At 40.9% G+C, this 12,051-nt stretch overlaps 1 protein-coding gene across 2 annotated transcripts in view; it reads right to left on the bottom strand.

Annotated features, from left to right (window-relative positions):
- The window catches only part of STK38L (serine/threonine kinase 38 like), a 70,824-nt gene extending 59,802 nt beyond the window's left edge, over positions 1-11,022 (bottom strand). Inside the window, exons 1-2 of one of the 2 annotated variants that reach the window (XM_079774634.1) lie at positions 10,948-11,012; positions 5,461-5,536 (exon numbers count right to left, since the gene is read on the bottom strand). The gene's annotated coding sequence lies outside the window, so the exon portion shown is untranslated. Of the gene's footprint in view, positions 1-5,460; positions 5,537-10,947 lie in introns of both variants that reach the window. The other variant, XM_079774635.1, reaches the window with a different exon arrangement.
- Between the last annotated feature and the right edge of the window lie 1,029 nt (positions 11,023-12,051).

Here is a 12,051-nt window from a genome sequence, read left to right as displayed (position 1 = left end):
GATCGCACTGTCAGTGACATTACTGCACCAGCATTCGCGTGGGTCTTCCTGATGCCATGCTCTCCCATCTCTAAGTCACAGCTCTTTATGCAGAACTTGGAAGATGTCACCCATCGGCTCAAAAACTACTAAAGCCTTCCCCTTTCTACCATCCAATCTATGCCTGGCTTTTATTAAACCCCATAATTTGGATCCACCCTAACTATTTAACTTGATTTTCCATTATACACCAGTCTCCTCCCTCATCAACCAACAGACATGCCATAATCAATCTTACCACCAAGCCTTGGGATATCTGAATTGAAAAAGAACAGTTCTTCCTTTCCCCTATATTCATATTTAAAGAACTTAATGAATTTTCCTCTTCTACATAGCTTTTCTTGATTAACCCAACCTCATTTGTTTCACTTTTCAGAATTTGTCTAGCACTTATTACGAATCTCACAATTAGGCATTTACTTCCACACTCGTTCGTGTAAGTGGATTGACTGTTATATATGTTAGTCATCTATTAAATTCCATACTTCTTGAGGACAAGAGCCATACCTTATTCTGTCCCCCACAATATTTAGCAAGAGGCAGAACTCATAGAAAGTACTCAGTATTGGATAATTGATCCAGCAAGAAATGATCAACTTCAGTCCTAGCCTCTCTTTAACATGTATGTAGCGGTTTAGGCAGGTCGAGCACCATACTAAAGGATATCATAGGAGGCTCTTAAGCACATTCTCATGAAGTCCTTTTAGGTATAATTCTGTAGTGATGACAGGGGGGTATGCCCCATGTTATTCCCAAAGTTCTAGGGAATAATACTTGGTGTTCTCTAAGTATAAACACCTTCCAAACTCCAGGAGAACAGGCACTAGGTCTTTTGAAAGAGCGCTTTGATTGGAATGAATGTCAAAGACAACTGCATAATAAAACAAACGACCTGAATAGAGAGTCCTGCTTATTCATAAGTCACCAAATCTCACTGAGCCTCAGTTTAACTCAAGAGGTGCCATGCTGTTATTGTTTAAGTGAGAGTAACTGCCAACTGATGAGAAATATTTTCATATGCGCAGTTGTAGTGCCCATATTTGTGAAGTTCTTTGGAGTCTTCAAAGGGCTTTCTACATACCTGATCTTTTATTATCTGACCTTTCCTAAATACAGGGTGAAATGGATACAAAGTATCATTTAAAACAGAGTTCACATTTAACACATATTTCGTCATATGGTTGGTATGAGAATGCAATTTTATCACACATGTTCCCACTTATTCTTCCCTTCCCTTTCTGCCACCTTCTGCCTAATTAGGACTATCCAAAATTTATGGTTTAAGTCTTAAAGGTTTTACAACATTTCAGAAATGTACCTATAATTTTCACTAATACTTACAGTGTATCAGTTTCTGTTTCCCTTTCTGCTCAAGTCTAAAAACAGGGAAACACAGGTAGTACATACACATTTTTTTATTAAACCCAAAAATAGTTTATTAAAACAAACTGTCAATTTTTGCATAACAATACACCCAGTGTATTTTTAGAAAGGATTGCTGGCAGTTTGATTTAATCTTAAAATATGGCACTGGTCCCACTGGTGGCACCTGGAACAGGTGTTAGAGGAATTTGACATCTTTTAACCATATGCACTTCTCCTGCCCCCACCCTATGCCTCTCTGACCAGTCTGCAAGCCTTCTTTTTCTTTTCTTGTTCTTGTCTTTCACTTCCCCTCCTTTGGTGCCCATAAACTTTTATTATTACCACTAATGGCACTAAAGCTAACACAGCTGCCAACAAGCCTAGAAATAATACAATGGATCTAATTCTAATTGGAGTCTACAATTAACTTTTTGGTTGTCCTTAGAAAATAACTTAACCATATTCTGATTCAGTGGCCCAATCCACAAGACAGAAAAAAAATAAATGGCTGTAGAAAGTAAACCTATAAAATGCTTTTCAGCTCCAACAGTCTAATACAGATTATACATACAAAGTTCAGAATCATGATTTGCAGGTGCAAGTTTCTGAAGGACAAAAAAAGGTGGGACAGGGGCAAACTAGAGACAATGTCTGCCACCATTTGAAGTTAGAGTCATGCTAAGCTGTTAAAATACAGGAAGGGTTAAGCAGAGAAGACAGAAAGAAATCAAGGCTAGACTCAAAATTAAAGAACTTTAGCACGAGATATTACAGTCCTGGGAAATTTTTAAGGGTTCCATAAAACTTTATGGGAAAGGCACATAATTATGTTCCTACCACAATCCCCTCCCTCAGTCAAGTGCTCTTGGCACTATGCTTTGATGCTGCATTCTCCTTACACAACCCTAGCTGCTCTACACATCCATCAGAAAAAAAGGTCTTTTGTGGATTTCTTTCTCTCTGTATCTCTCTGGCTAATGGTATCCTTACCTTCTCTGCTTAATTTCACAGAAAGAAAGCAAGAGACAATTTATCACTGGCAGTATACTTGCAGGCTGGGACGGGGGTGAGGTGTAGGGGGTGGGAAACACAGCACAGGTGCTTATACTAGGATGCAAGAAACAACAGAAATACAAAAACTAAAGAGTGCTAAAGCTGGATAAAATAAGCATTTTAAAAATGGCAAATAAAAAGTTATTTTATAAAGCAAGTTCATCTATCCTATCCAGCCACATGTCCCAATCCTAAAATAATCCAGGTTCTCGTGGCTGCCTAAACAGTCTTTACATCTCTATGCTATAATGTCCTCCTGCTGCTTGTTGGCCTGAAAAAACTCCAACTCAGCCTTCAAGTCTAAGCTCTAACACTACCACCTCCAGACAAAGCTTCTTTGATTCTCCCAAACGCATGCTCCTTTCCCTTAAGCGCTCCTCACACTGCTCCTTCACTATAGCAGCGGCGTGCTAGTGCAATTACTTCTATACCTGTGAGTGTAGCTCTGTGGGAGCACCGCGTCTTTCCATCACTCCTCCATCTCCTGGTACACAGGACGTACCTCATCGGTCATCCCATAGGTCTCAACACACATCCAAGTCTCGTTCTTCCAATCCAACCTAATTTAGAACTTCATTATCTATCTCCTAGATTATTATTTTTTAAATAATTTTTTCAAGGATATGCTATTATTGATTTTAGAGAGAGGAAGGAAGAGAGAAACATCAATGTGAGAAACATTGATCGGTTCCACCCAGTATGTGCCCTGACTGGGGACGGAGCCCGCAACCCTCTGGTGTACAGGACAATGCTCCAACCAACTGAGCCACTGGCCAGACTCTCCTAGATTATTTAAATCAGTCTCTTCATTGGTCTTACAATTTCTGGGCCCTCTTCCCTGAAATCCATTCCACATTCATTCCTGCCACTGTAATCTTACCAAATTACAGCTTTAATTAAATGTACCAGGTTGAGCAGTTGATGATGCAGAGAATGAAAAGCTGAAAAACACCTGTTCTCTAAGTTCAATGGGCTCAAATCCAATAGGACACAGAGAGAAGTAAATAATTAAGTAAGTAAGTAAATAATTTATCAGGTGTTATAGAAAATATCCAACTCATGCTAATTCCTTGGCCTGGCATGTCCTTTACTTTAAATGGTCAATCCATATTTCACTTTATATAGGAAGCCTTCCTAATCTCTCCAGCCAGAAGCAATCTCTCCTTCCTCTGCTCACACAGTGCCCTTATCACTTTCTATTTGAGTTTATGCCCCTATATTATGTCTCTTGCTGGATGAAACCTTTCTAAATGGAAGGGCAATATATTTTACATGTCTCTATTTTGCCATGGCATCTAATACAGTGCCATGCAAATAGCTGATAAATGTTGAATTATGATAGCTAACCTCACTAAAACATTATGAGTTTGTGATTCCTTTAGGATTTGCTACTATTAAGAATACCAATGGGCCAAATATATGCAATTCAAGACTGAAATTTTTTCACTCTAGCCACTAAAATAGAAAAAGTCTATTCTGTTTGGCTAGATAATAGTGGACATATGGGGAATATCCTCAACCAGATTTGAAAGATGTGTCCAAACGAAATGGACCTCTATTATAAAAACACAACAAAAGGCAACTCCCTAGTTCTACAAGCCAGGCAGCCAGCCTCTGTGACAAATACAGAAAAATTATGAAGGGCAAACATGGTGTGGTGTTTCCATAATGGGGGCAAGTCAATGGGCAAATGCTTAACTAAGTAAAAATGCCCACAGCTTAGTAAAAATCAAATTCATTGAGACAAGAAAATACTTCAAAAGTGGATCATTAAATAAGATCTTTGATCTCTCAAATAACAGAACTTTTCAGATGGGAATACTTAAAGCTTTTATCCATTCTTTAAAGTCTACACCCAATTTCCTGCAACAGTGCTACCATAAGATACCTCTCCTTATTAGGATCTCCAATTCTTTAATTTCACTTTTGAAATTACGTCTGTCCTACCTCCACCCCATTCTTTCACCATAATGGTTTTTAGTTAAATGCAACAGTTGTGTGCAGAATGAGGTAGATAGCAACTCAACTATCATTCACAGAATCACAAGAATTAAAGACTTCTAACATTTCATGATTTAAAATGCAGCACTAAAATTTCTACTTCTCAATTTTGGCCAAAAACAAAGCTCAAAGCTCAAAATTAAAAACACCTTTTAAGAAAACGCTATGGCATAATGAAATTTATCTGCTCCTAATTGGCTTGAATGAACTCAGAACATCTGATTATATCATTTATTTCAGCATTAAAATTGCTGAGGGCAAAAACTGTGTCTCATACACTAATTTTATGGAGTCCTTAGCAAGCTGCCTGTAACAACTTTTAATCTACAGACCTGAGTTTAAGTTTGCTATTAGAATTAAGGATGTATAAAAATGCTTTATAAAACTATATAGCATAATGCAAATGTAAGGTGTTACTAGTATTATTACTACAATAAGCTCTCTCTAAGAGCAAGTCCCCCCTATAGGAAATCTGAATAGAGCTGAATTATTTATGTATATTTTTTCCAAGAGAACTTATGTTTGACATGCAAAACTGTAAATAACTCCTAAAAAAGGGAGGAAGAAGCGGGGAAGCGGCGGCGGGGGGGGGGGGGGGGGGGGGGGCGGTATAAAAGAGAAAGCAAACCTGGGTCTTAGGGATCAATTTCTAACTCTTCCACTTACTGCCTACCTATGTGACCCTGGTCACTTCACCTCACTAGACTCCAGTTTCCTCATCTGTAAGTGGGGATTAAATGATATAATATTTATATTTATATAAAGTACTTAACACTATGTCTGCTACAAAGTAAGTAATAAGTAAATGGTTACTGTTACTGATTAAATTAATGTTAAACCCATACCCTAACTGATGACATTCAAGAAGAAAAAGGAGCCAAGAACATGTCCGAATGGAAGCTGATATACAGAGATCTAAGTTTATATATTACTGCAGGGAGACAAAGTTTGAGAAACATAGATTACACAATGCATTTTCATATAAATGTGCAAATTACTTACTGTGTCTCCAGGATTGCTGTAGAATCTAGAGAACCGAAGCCAATATCTCCAAGTCATAAAAGCAGAATAGCAATGACTGTATGGAAGGAGAACAGGACCAAAACATCAAAATAAAAACTTTAAAATGTGCTTATTGATGTATACAGAAGCTTCTTTGTTTTCATACTTTCAATTTTCTAAGTTTTCACAGAATGAAAGCTAGGCCCCACAGCAAAGGCACAACAACTTGCTTGCAAAAAATAGAAGGTATTAACAATCATGCACAGCCACTTAAGTTTCTGCTATCTTGTCCTTTATTCTGGGCACATTGTTGTATTTGTGGTTGATTTTGAGGTATTAAACATTAATTAACTCCATCATATTAAGTAACTGAAAAACAGTAAAAGTGTTCTGAAATTAGGAAGAATAGAATCCTCTCCTGAATCAGAGGTAGAGAGAGCAAATAATTGTAAACGGTAAGAAAACAGTGGATACTGCCTGTGCATATGAGATCAGTCTTATATACTGTAACACGAAAAATCCATACCAGTGGAATCAATAAGATTCAGCAAAAGACAAGGAAAACAGGAAACCTTCTGCATGTGTGGCCAGAGAATCAACATCATTTCGGGGTGTCAACTGGTCGATGTTAATTCAGGGGATAGCAAGGAGCTTATTTAAGAATTTAAAAGCTGAGGATAATACAAGTGCTGCTATCATAAGCTACAGACAAAGTGCCAAAGTTTGAGGCCCTTTTGAATTTACACAACACCAGTGTGAATGGTCAGGTTCACTACATGACATGTAACTGCTAAGGTTTCCCTAAGACTTGTGCAGAGACTATCTATGAGGGGGGCTACCTGTCTCAGTGGATTTTCAATGTAGACAAAACTAGTCTATTATGGGAAAGGATGCCCCCCAAATCTCTGTCAGTGAAAAGGTGAGAGTATGTCTGGTATGTTTGTTTGTTTGTTACTAAGAATAACTGTTCCAAAACCAAACCTGTACTTACAGGAACATAACTTTGTTATAACAAACTACAGTTGACTTATAAACATCTCCATGAAATTACCAGCTTAGATACTGATAATTTTGCCAATCGGGGGTTGGTAAATGAAAATAATATACTATCACCTATTAATTTAAACTGTTTATAAAAAAAATCTTTTAAAAGTTTTTGTTTTGCCACTTTTACCTTATAACAGTAACATAAATATATGGGCTTTATATCCTGACTTTAGTTCTGCTACTTTTCCCAGTAGGTTTTGAGCTCATCAACCATAAATTATCCTGCTGTGGGAGTTTACTAGAACTACCCCATTCAGACAAGAGAGAGCAGTTATTATATTCGTTCACAGAGACTGTGCCTCTGGAGTTCTACTTAAAACTGAGTCACTCAGGGCACTGACAAAGGAGTTGAAGGGTCCGCATCTTGCTGGATAGGGAAGAACAGGCAGTACCCCTACCACTGCCTAGATATATTTTGTTTCCTAATCTTTAAATCCACTTGAGTTTATTGTGATGCCAATATTCAGATAACCAATAACAAATGTGAACTATTCCTGAAATTTCATAAATAAAATCAATTGGACTATTCATTCAACAAAGCAGTATTTACTGAGTAGGCCTATGCTAGGCACAGTGTATTTCTATAGCACATTTTGTTTCACAATCCCAAAAAAGCTTTCAAAGTTGCCTTAAAATAAAGTATCAGTGATTGAATGTCTCTCATTTTATACATGTAAAACACTCTATTCAAAATCCTGATTCAGGCATTATAAATTTAGCTGTTTGTGGAAATAAAAACTAAAAGGGTTAGACTGGCATTCGATCATTAAATTCCAACTTCACAATTTAATCCAAAAAATACCCAGTGCCAAGTGATTTTTAAAAATTACAAGACAAATTATATGATTCAGAAATTCCATTAGGCAAAGGAGTTAATATAGTTATAACTTCTTATTTCTAAATCCTTATAGGTATGCTACTAGGTACGAAGTCAAATTTATCAGAAGTCCCACTCAGTGGTTACCTTTAAATTGACAAAGAGCAACTTCCAAAAATTGATTAAATATCTAACATGCCAAAAACAATTTATTTACTGGGTTTACATTATTTTGGAGCTCTAAGAAATGGATCCCTAAATTTAGGTGCCAGAAAAATATATTTTCCCAAATCAATTATTGAAACTAGAGACCTAAGAAAGATCATCAAGAATGGGAGAGAAAATAAGGAGAGTGAATAAGCACAGGGATCCTATATAATCAAAGGCTAATATGCAAGTTGTCTCCTCGGGAGTTTGACAGACCAAACTCCCGGGAGTTCGACTGCTCGCTATAACGTGCGTTGACCACCAGGGGGTGGTGCGGAACAAAGGAAGGCCACAGCCAGCAGCTGGCAGCCAGCAGCTGGGGGGGGGGGGGGGGGGGGTAGGGAGGAAGTCCGGGATCAGCCCTGATCGCTGGCCAGGCCTAGGGACCCTACCCGTGTACGAATTTCATGCACCGGGCCTCTAGTACAGGTATAAGCTGGAATGCCTGGGTTGCAATCCTTGTTCTACCATTTTCTAGTTATCTGACCTTGGTACCTCGTTACCCCATCTGCAAAATGGGAATAATACAAATATCTACTCCATATTGTTGTTGTATGGCTTAAACCCAGGTAAATTACTTCATGTAAGGGTTTATTAGCAAGTAGCATTACCTAAAGTGCTTGCTTATTATGATTATCATATGACTCAATCATCCAAATCATCTACACAAATGCCTTGCCCTACTCAGAGCCTTCCTTAACTAGCCTAGTGGAATTTAATACCTCCCTTATTGACTTCTCCACAATATGCATTGTGTTTCATAGTTGTTTGGGTAAAATTCCCTCCAACTAGATTATATCTCCTTGAAGATAGAGACCACATCTGAGTACAATGGGCAGCAAATATTGCTCATTGTTGCCCTTCATTTCTCTCTCTAAAGGTTCTGAATAATAATACCCTGCTAATCAGCAAACCTTTACCTGGAGACAGGAGCTTTATGTAACCAGTGAACTTAAATATTAATCATACTTTAATAAATAGTCTCTTAAGACTTAAACAAAAACTTGGGAGGAGGGGGAAAGGAGGCAAGAAGGATTCACTTAATATTTTTATACTGGTCAAGAATATCTTTTAAAATTAATTTATTTTTAAAATTTTCTTATGCTTTAAAAGCTTACTTTCATTATCTCATTCAAAAAGCCCATGATGCTTTTAATATAAAAATACAGTAGCATAATTTCTGCATATTTCATGTCTAACCTAATCATAACTTGCCCATCTGCTGATTTGCATGTAATCATGGGATGCTGGAAGACAATATGCTTGCTTGATTCACCCTACACTATTTATGTAAAATAAAATAATTTAAACTTAACATCAAGATGTACATCTTTCTGGCTTTGATTTCTGCTCTCTTTTCCCTCTTAACAATGTGCCATTTACACACACACACACACACACACACACACACACACACACACACACGCCTTCAATTTATCTAGGATTACCTGAGAAAGCACCTTCTAAAGTATCCAACTTTGGTAACACAATGACGTGTTGCGCTTACTTAGAGAGAAGAGAACTTTTCTGAAAACAAATGGCAGAACTGAACCCAGTGCTTTGTTACCAATTTCAACAAAGTACGATTTTTCCTTTTGAAATTAATTTTTCAGCATAAAAACTGCTGAGGACACCTATTTACCTGCACAAATATTCCTAGTCTTGATTCTTTTCATTTGATCCTCAACTTTAAAACAAATGCAAAAACAAAAGGCTAAAGAATAATTGCACCCACTTAACATAGTTTTCCTAATTTTTTCACTCCGCAGTGGCAGTGCTTTTCCAAGGAATACCAAAAGGACACCCTATTTGTTTCTCATTCTAAACACATCCCAACCAAGGGGAAACATTATCGGCCATCTTAATCAGAAGAATGGAAAGTGCAAAGCGAAGACCGATCACACCAAACATTTTTTATTCATTGTACTCCTTTTCAGATCAGAATTTTTCACACGGAAGCACTCGGAACCTATACAATGACAAATGTCATCATAATTTAATAACATTTTAAACTAACTTCCCTCCCCTCAAATAGTCACAAGGCTGGCTAATTCACATACAATACCTCTCAGCTCCTGGGTAGAGCGTAAAATAAACTTAATTGTTTTATGTATCCTGAGGTATGTAAAGGAAAGCAAATCAAACACCAAGAGGTTTCCAGTGTCTTACATACACATGCATAGATGACTGGGACAATGAACTTTCCAAGACCTTCACTGGATCCATAAAATGGCTTTAAGTCAGAGACCCTGCCTTTAAGGTAGGGAGACCTGGCAAGTTTAAGCCTCCACTCCACCCCAACCGCCCAAGGACAAGGTCTCCCTGGCCAATCCCCATCTCACAACCAGGAGTCATACACTAAAACCACGTTGTGCCCTCGGACGTTAGCCGTCGTAAAGCTAATACTCAGGACTCTCCGGAGCAATTGCCTTCTCCCAAAACTTATCCAAAGTTACGTGACATAGACAAGAGCGCTGGTTCTGCATTTCATCTCGTGAAGAACAGAATCACACTTTTTGGACAAGCCACCACGACTTCCAGCGGCACCCCCAGCTCCACACCCCCCTTCCCCCCCGCCCCATTTCTTTTTATATCTCCCCCCCCCCCTAAACTACACCCCGAAAAGCGATCCACAAAAGTAGCCGCCGTAAACGGGAGGCTCCTGGTTTGGGGGAAAATAAAAGTTTGCTCTTTGGCTGTCAACCTGACAACTTTCTAAAGGTGAAAACGTCTCCTCCTCGATCGGGGACAACCTTTTTGACTCGCATACCAAACAACCCCCTCGTCTGTCCGCGACGGGAAAGGTGCAAAAAAAAAAAAAAAGGAGAAAACGATGCGGGAAGGAGGGTCTGCGGGGCCGGCGGGGGGGACGGCTTCTGAGCCCGGCCGCGCGCGCTCCGCGCTCCTGGGAGCGGGGCGACTTCGCCGGGGCTGAGGCGTGTTTAGCCATCTGACGCATCAGTTTTTAGGAATGGTACCCACATGGCCCCCCGCGAGGTAGGGGGCGCGCCTAGAACCCCTCCTCTCGGGGACACCGGCCGGAGGGCACCGGACGGGCGAGCGGAGGGGTAGCCGGAGAGGGGCCACCACGATTGTTATTGTTTACGAAGCCCCGGCAGGACCGGGAGCCGGGCGCTCGAGGGCCGAGGAGTGGAAGGGTGAGAGGAGCCGGGGAGGACAAAGATGCCTCCCCAGGCTCGAGGCTGCCTCTCCGGACACACGGGGCCGGTATCACCCCGGGGATCCAGAGGGCCAAGGCCGTCGCTAGAGCTTCCCCGGAGACAGTACCAGCCCCGAAAGGAGCCCGGCTTTCCCTGGACACCCTAAGACACACACGACCGCTCCCTCCGGCGCGCGGAGTGAGGGCAGGTGCGGCGGCCCGGCCCCCCTCGCAGCCCCGGCATCCGCGCACTCACCTGTCTCCGGTCGCGCCAGCGGCCGGCTCAGCCTCCGCACGGACCTCCGCCGGCCCCGCGCCCGTCCGCTCCCTCCTGCCGGCTCCGCCCTCGCCCCGCCCCCGGGAGGTGGGCCTGGCGGCCGCGCCGAAATCTCGAAGCGGCCCCCCTGAACTCTCGCGAGCCCTCCCCTCCTCGGCGTCTAGGTGGCAAGGCTGTTGCCACTCGGCCCTGACGTCACACGCACCACAGCCGGAAGTAGCCTTCTGTCGTCAGCGATGGCCTCCAGCCCCGCCCGTCGGCTCCGGGTGAATTTCTGATTGGCCGCGGAGGGGTTGACTGGAGAGTCGGCACTTGCCTCCCTCGTCAACCTCACTTCATTTCTCTCTTCTCTACCCAGAGCTGGTTCAAGTCTCTCTGGAGAGTGGCCCAGTGTGTGGTCACATCAGTCACAGGTCCTGGATGTGGTCAGAGTTTTTTCCAAGACTTCACAATGCATTTGCTCAATGCAATGCAAAGAGTGTTAGAAATAGGGGCTGGAAAAAAGAAAGAAAGAAATAGGGGCTGAGGGATACATCTCCACAAAGCCACACATTTTTCAGATTAGGAAAATAGGATCAACCAAGATGGATTGGCTGGCCAAGTCGTTTTCAGTCAGTAGCTATGGGATCCACCGAGGTTCCCTGACTCTTCTATTTCATCATGGCTCAATTCCAGAGACCTGAGAGGGGCTCAGATTTGGAAAAGTCACAAAAATATTTGGTGGCAAATATGAAATTTTTGCCTGCGTTATCTTGGGAAATCTAAAATAACTGACAATGCTGACCCACTTTTTCATTAGGATCAGAGTACTAGAGGAAAATCACCTCCCTGTAGTATGGTGTAGAAGTGATGGCTTTGGGAAGATGAGGCATTGGAATTTTAGGAGAAAACTTATTGGGAAAAAACAAGAGAATAGTTCCCAATTATCGCTGACACATTTATCTTAATCTGAATACTGGAGATTTTATAAAAGATCTTAGCTTTTAGACTACTAAGATAATATAAAAAGCTGATACTGTACTTGCAAAAAATATAATTAAGAGATTATCTTTAGTTTCACCAAGAGCAGGTGACCCTGCAAAA

Source organism: Cnephaeus nilssonii (assembly GCF_951640355.1).
Source record: "Cnephaeus nilssonii genome assembly, chromosome: 6".
In the NCBI taxonomy this organism is placed as follows: domain Eukaryota; kingdom Metazoa; phylum Chordata; class Mammalia; order Chiroptera; family Vespertilionidae; genus Cnephaeus; species Cnephaeus nilssonii.
The sequence above is the reverse complement of the archived record's forward strand: the minus strand, read 5'-3'. Positions and strand labels throughout refer to the sequence as shown.